We start from the raw sequence: 5,692 nt of genomic DNA on the forward strand, positions 1-5,692 counted from the left end.
TTGGCAAACATTGGAACGTCGGCTGATTGTTTTGGAGCAGAATGTGCAGCTTGCCTACCAAGGTCGCCTTTGACCTAGTGGGGGGGCAGCTCATATCTGACACTTAAAGATATGAGCACCCTTCAGATTAAGAATGGTCCTCTTCAAATTATGTTATAAACAACTTTGGGTTATAAACAACACACTAGTTATAATTATTATTTTTTTTAATATTTGAAATGTATCTAACATTAAAAAAAAATAGATAAGTAGAAAAAATATAACAGGTCCTTTATATGATTTTTTATCAGTAGAACCATGAATTACTTTCATACTTTAAAGTATATTCATTTAAGTACACCAGTTTCTACTAATATTAGTGATCAACTGCTCTTTCTTGAAGTAATCCAACTAATCCAGATAATTTTTATCAGTTTTAATTTATTTATTTATTTCCATCTTCCGCTGACTTTTAAGCAACACAGGTGTACAGTACGATGTTCCATATGAATCTGTAACATCAAACTACTGCTAATAAATAAATTTATAATAAAACTTACAGCTTTCGGCTGTATGGTTCAGTCCTCTGTGCCTCTTCCGTCAATTTCATTATAACTTTATTTTTTTCATTCATATTATAATTTTATTTTACATCTTAATGAATAAAAAAATTCATTTTTATTATTTAGATGGACTCTTAAAAATAAATATAAGATGCTATAGTTGTTATAATAAAATTAACAATTCTAAAATTAATAAGCAGCACAATATTGAAAAGCAGAGTTGCAAGGATATCCCCTTATACAAAACCACTTTTAATATTGAATGGTTCTGAATCCCAGGCATGAACATAGATTAAATACTTAATTTCAGTTTTTTAGCTTAAAGCTTTTCATTTTTTTAACTAGGTTGTCCATAGACATACACACCAGTGATATGTAATAAACCTTTTGATGGTATAAATGTCTTTATGTGATTTAGCAGCATCTGTGATGAAACTTGATCCTGGGAAGGACAAGAGTCAGAATAGCGGATTGAAACTGTCAACACAAAGACACTTTTTTCAAGATTAAAGAAGAATTTTTATTATTTTTAGAAATTAGACCTAATGTTATGTTAGAACTTTTATCATTATTTATTAAACTAGTTAAAGTAGAAGGAAAAATTTTTTACATCAAAGAATATAAGTATAGGCATAGGTTTCCTCCTCAAATTATGTTACCTATAATTAACCTCGAAATGAAATTTAATAGTAAATTTATAATATGTCAAAAGGAAGTAAATATTTTTGACAATTTAGCAATGCAATTTATAAATTTAGATTTAAGGCAAGGTTATTGATTAAAAAATGATATAATGAAAAAACTTAATAAAAACATAGACAATTTTAAAATCAAATACCCACTTTATAATGATAAAATAGACGAATTTTTTACCAATAATCGAATAAAACTAACGGAAAATTATAAAGCGATACTAATAAATAAAATTAATAAAAATATCAAGGCTAACATTAAGAAGCCATATAATAAAATAGGAATGGACAATGAATTAAACAAAACTTTTATCTTAAGTAATAATGTTGGTAAACAACTTAGATACTCACTTAATTCCTCAAAACATGATATTATAAACAAATATGAAAAATTGAACAAAATAAATTTAGTAAAGAATCTTACAAATGTAAATATTCCAATTAATATAATAAATTGTTTAAGTCTTGGTGATAATGTAAATTTATTTCCTAAAAATATCAGAAAGGATAGTATTATAATGATAACAGATTTAGAAATAATATTAAAAGATATGGATACTTGTGACAATCACAAAAATAGTTTGAGAAATAACATTATCAGGAAAATAGGTAATTTTATAGAAAAAACAAAAAAGGTAAAAATAATAATATCCAAAAACTTTTTAATAAATGGAAACAAGATTTAGAATCATTAAATAAATTCAAAACGAAAAATCCACAAATTCTAACTGTAAAATCAGATAAAACAAAGAAAGTGGGAATAATAAATAGAAAATATTATGATAGTACAATGGAAATGATATTTAATGAGGAAAGTACATACAGAAAACTTAGAACAGACCCGCTACCGGATATTAATAAACAAATTAAAAAAAAAATATGTTGAGAAATTGCACAAAATCCAAATTATTGATGAGTAGGTCATGAAAAGTTTGATAAATAAGCATTGTTACCACTCTAGGATGTATGGGCTGATAAAATTACATAAAGGAAAAAAACCTTTAGTTATAAGATGTTTAAGGGTCAAAACCATTAGACCAGGTATTGGAAGAAAATATCACAAGATGCCAAGTACGGTATTGGGTTCCCACCCCTTCTCAGAGTCTATGGAAGATGGTTACTTCGAAGGCGTAGCCAATGAGGAATAGGATTCCAAAAGGGCGACGCCCCTATGAACAAGTGGGGGAAAAAGAAAAGACAGAGGTGTACAAGAAAGAGACCAAGCTAGGAGAGGAAGGTGAACCGAGCCAGAGGAAAGGACTTAGGACTGGGCTCTTGGAAATAGGTGCCAGAGGAGGAAAGATAGGGTAATCAGATCTGGAACAGCAAAGACCTCACTTCTAACCATGACATGCATCATTTTCATTCATAAAGAACCAGGGCTGTAGCAAGGTCCTTCTGTGTCCTTGACAAGTTTGAAAAATCTGCACCCTCTAATACCAAGGGTTCTGAACAATTTTTTAGAATAGAAGAATTCTATTAATGTGGAATTTTTAGTGCTTGATAAATTGTACCAGTCTAAACAAAAGGGGGATGTTTCATTGTTAATTTTGTGACTTCTTTGAACCTGCGCTCCTGGTGGTGTATATCTCACCACTATCTTAGTATTAGGCCTGCTGAGAACCCTAACAAAACTTTTTAACATAGTTTATTAAACAATGATACACTGTCTGTCAATTCCAAAATAAAAAAATATATATTTATTAATTATTTACCTAATTATATGTTTAAGTATATAGTCATCTAATATTATTTAATTTTAAATGTTACTGTTACTTGTTAACCATCAAATTTCTCCACTCCCCTACCCTGTTGATACATTGCATCCGCCATTCGTTGGATTTTCTGCATTCTGAAAGGTTGGTGTCCTACTTTATTTTCCATTTTTCTTGACCTCATTATATTCTTGCTTCTTTATTTTATGTCTTTTTGTGGGTAGATGCTTAGATCAGCAGGTTGTTTGTGCTGCTATCTTATGGCCAAAACTAAAACTATTGTATTGGAAGTAGTTAGTTGACAGTATGCAGTAGATTTGAGGAAGATAGTCCAGGTGATGGTCAATAAAGATGTCAAAATAGTAAAAGAAAACTACTTATTGTTAACCAACCTTTTGCACCACTTTGTAGGGCTTCATCAGGGCTGATAAGAATGATTATTCTTATCACCCCTGCAAAGTGGGGCGAAAGGCTGGTTAACCATAAATAGTTTTCTTTTACTATTTTGATACCTGTATTGACCCCCACCCGAACTATCTTCCTCCAATCTAGAACTATTGTAGTTCAACAAACTATCGCGAGAGGGCAGGACTATTTGTAAAAGAACCTAGTGATAACTGCCGTTAACTACTTTATAATACTTTAAATATGCTTTAATTTGAGAACTAGCAGACATCTGCACTATTCCTGAGATATAGGTTTTCATAATTCATGTACACCCTTTCTAGTTGGATGGGATAAACATCTTGTGAATTTATTTTGGGAAATATCATGAAAACTACCACTTCTACTAAGGTTTTCATGTTTTAAGAAAACTATATCATTTGACAAACAGATGTCTATTTCACTCAAATTAAAGCTAGTTGAATGTACTATAAAGTAGTTTATGACATTAATTTTAGTAATAGTTTTCATGATATTTCCTAAAATCAATGCACAACAAGAATTTGCATATACTCAGATATAACATAGGGCCAGCCCAGGAAAACAGTATGTGCGGAAATCTATGAATTCTATAGTGTCATGAGTATATCATCTCCTTTTCCAGAATACAATAGTGGAAGTGGCTGGTCACTGGATGGAAGAGGGAAGGATGTCAAGAAGAGTGTATGATAACTGCTCTGATCGAGTAAGGTTTATAGGAAGACTAAAGGAAAGATGGAGAGATAATGTCCTGAGAGATCTCGGCAAACTGAGAATAAGTGTGGCACTAGCACAGGATCAGTCCTGTTTCAGAACAGGTAAAACTTGGAGATTGAGCAGATAAAGAATCGCTTCAAGCATGTTGCCAACAGAAGAAAAAGCATGCTCGATATATTATATTAACATTTTCCACTAAAATTAACCTACTATAAGTGCTTATTATTTTTCTGAAAGTGCCTTAATGAATTTGATTAAAATTGTTATATCAATGTACAGATAAATGTTCTTTAAAATTAGCAAGGACTTACCTCATTGAAACTGCCTTTGATAGAGGACTTCCTTGTATGAAGTGCCTTTATTAGTTTTGTTTATAGGAAAAAATTAAGTCTCTAATTCTCAGTAGTAATTAAAAATAGATAAATATAAACTAAAAAAAGATTTTGGTAGTTAAATAAAGGAAAAACATTTTTCTAGATTGCAAATTTCTAAGTGTAAAAGCAGTTATAAAATGTATTTTGTACTACTAGGAAGCTTAAAAATTTTAGCAATACTTATTTCACATATAAAGTCACAGAGGTAATAGTGAGTGACAAACAATGCCTAAAATGTTTTTGCAAAATTTATTTGGCTATTATTAAACTGAAGGGCGTATGAACAGTACATACAGTTATTCGTATTGCCATAGTTGCTAAGGGAATAGTCAGTTTTTTAATTCCACATAATAAATACATGGAAGCTGAAGCATTACCATTGTGAATTTATAAATATTGTAATATGCTCTTTTTGAGTAAATAGTATATTTTTATGTCTAAAGGGTTTTTAATATGTTTTTATTTTTTAAGTATTTTATGTATCGTTTTAATATTGTTCATTTGCATTGTTAAACAAAAAGAAAGCTAACCAATTTTGTTCAGTCAAATATGGAGTTGAAAAGATCATTATTCAAAACAAAGAAGATGGCAGCATGAGTCCTCCAAAAAGACCGTTGAATTGCGACCATGTTGGGCAGATTCAAATATTTTAAAAACTTTATTTAACTTCCCATCATAATTGTGATTACAGTAAATTTAAGAAAAAATAGGAGTGAAGAATAAGTGTTAAAGAATAATGTTTATAAATAAAATCACAGGAAAAAACTTAAAACTGTAGTGCTACAATCGATGTTGAGAACTAACAATGAGAGAAGAGGAAGGAAGAAAACTTGGTTTTTGAGGATTCGTTGCTTAGGCATGGGCGGAGTATGATGTTTCCTGGATGAGGAGAGCCTCATCATTTTTTGTCTAGCTCAAGAGAGGACATAGAAGAGTCACTATGAAGAAAAAGGGACTCTTTGTTTTGGATCGCCAGTGAATGAGATGAGTGAAAACTGTTAAAGGACCAATGCTTTGTTTCTTCAGTGTTATGTTTACTGAAAGATTGCCAACAGTCAGTGTTAGTTGGTTGAGAAAATCATCAAAAGAATATTATAAAATTGGTTAGTTTTGTTCTACCTAAAATATTTGTAAAAGAATAATTAATTTAATTAAGTGTTATTAGTAAAAGTGTCCGTTTCTGATTGCAAAGAATTGCATATACTCAGATATAACATAGGGCCAGCCCA

This window comes from Halyomorpha halys, unplaced genomic scaffold (assembly GCF_000696795.3).
Source record: "Halyomorpha halys isolate HHAL.00 unplaced genomic scaffold, Hhal_1.1 Scaffold1095.1, whole genome shotgun sequence".
In the NCBI taxonomy this organism is placed as follows: Eukaryota; Metazoa; Arthropoda; class Insecta; order Hemiptera; family Pentatomidae; genus Halyomorpha; species Halyomorpha halys.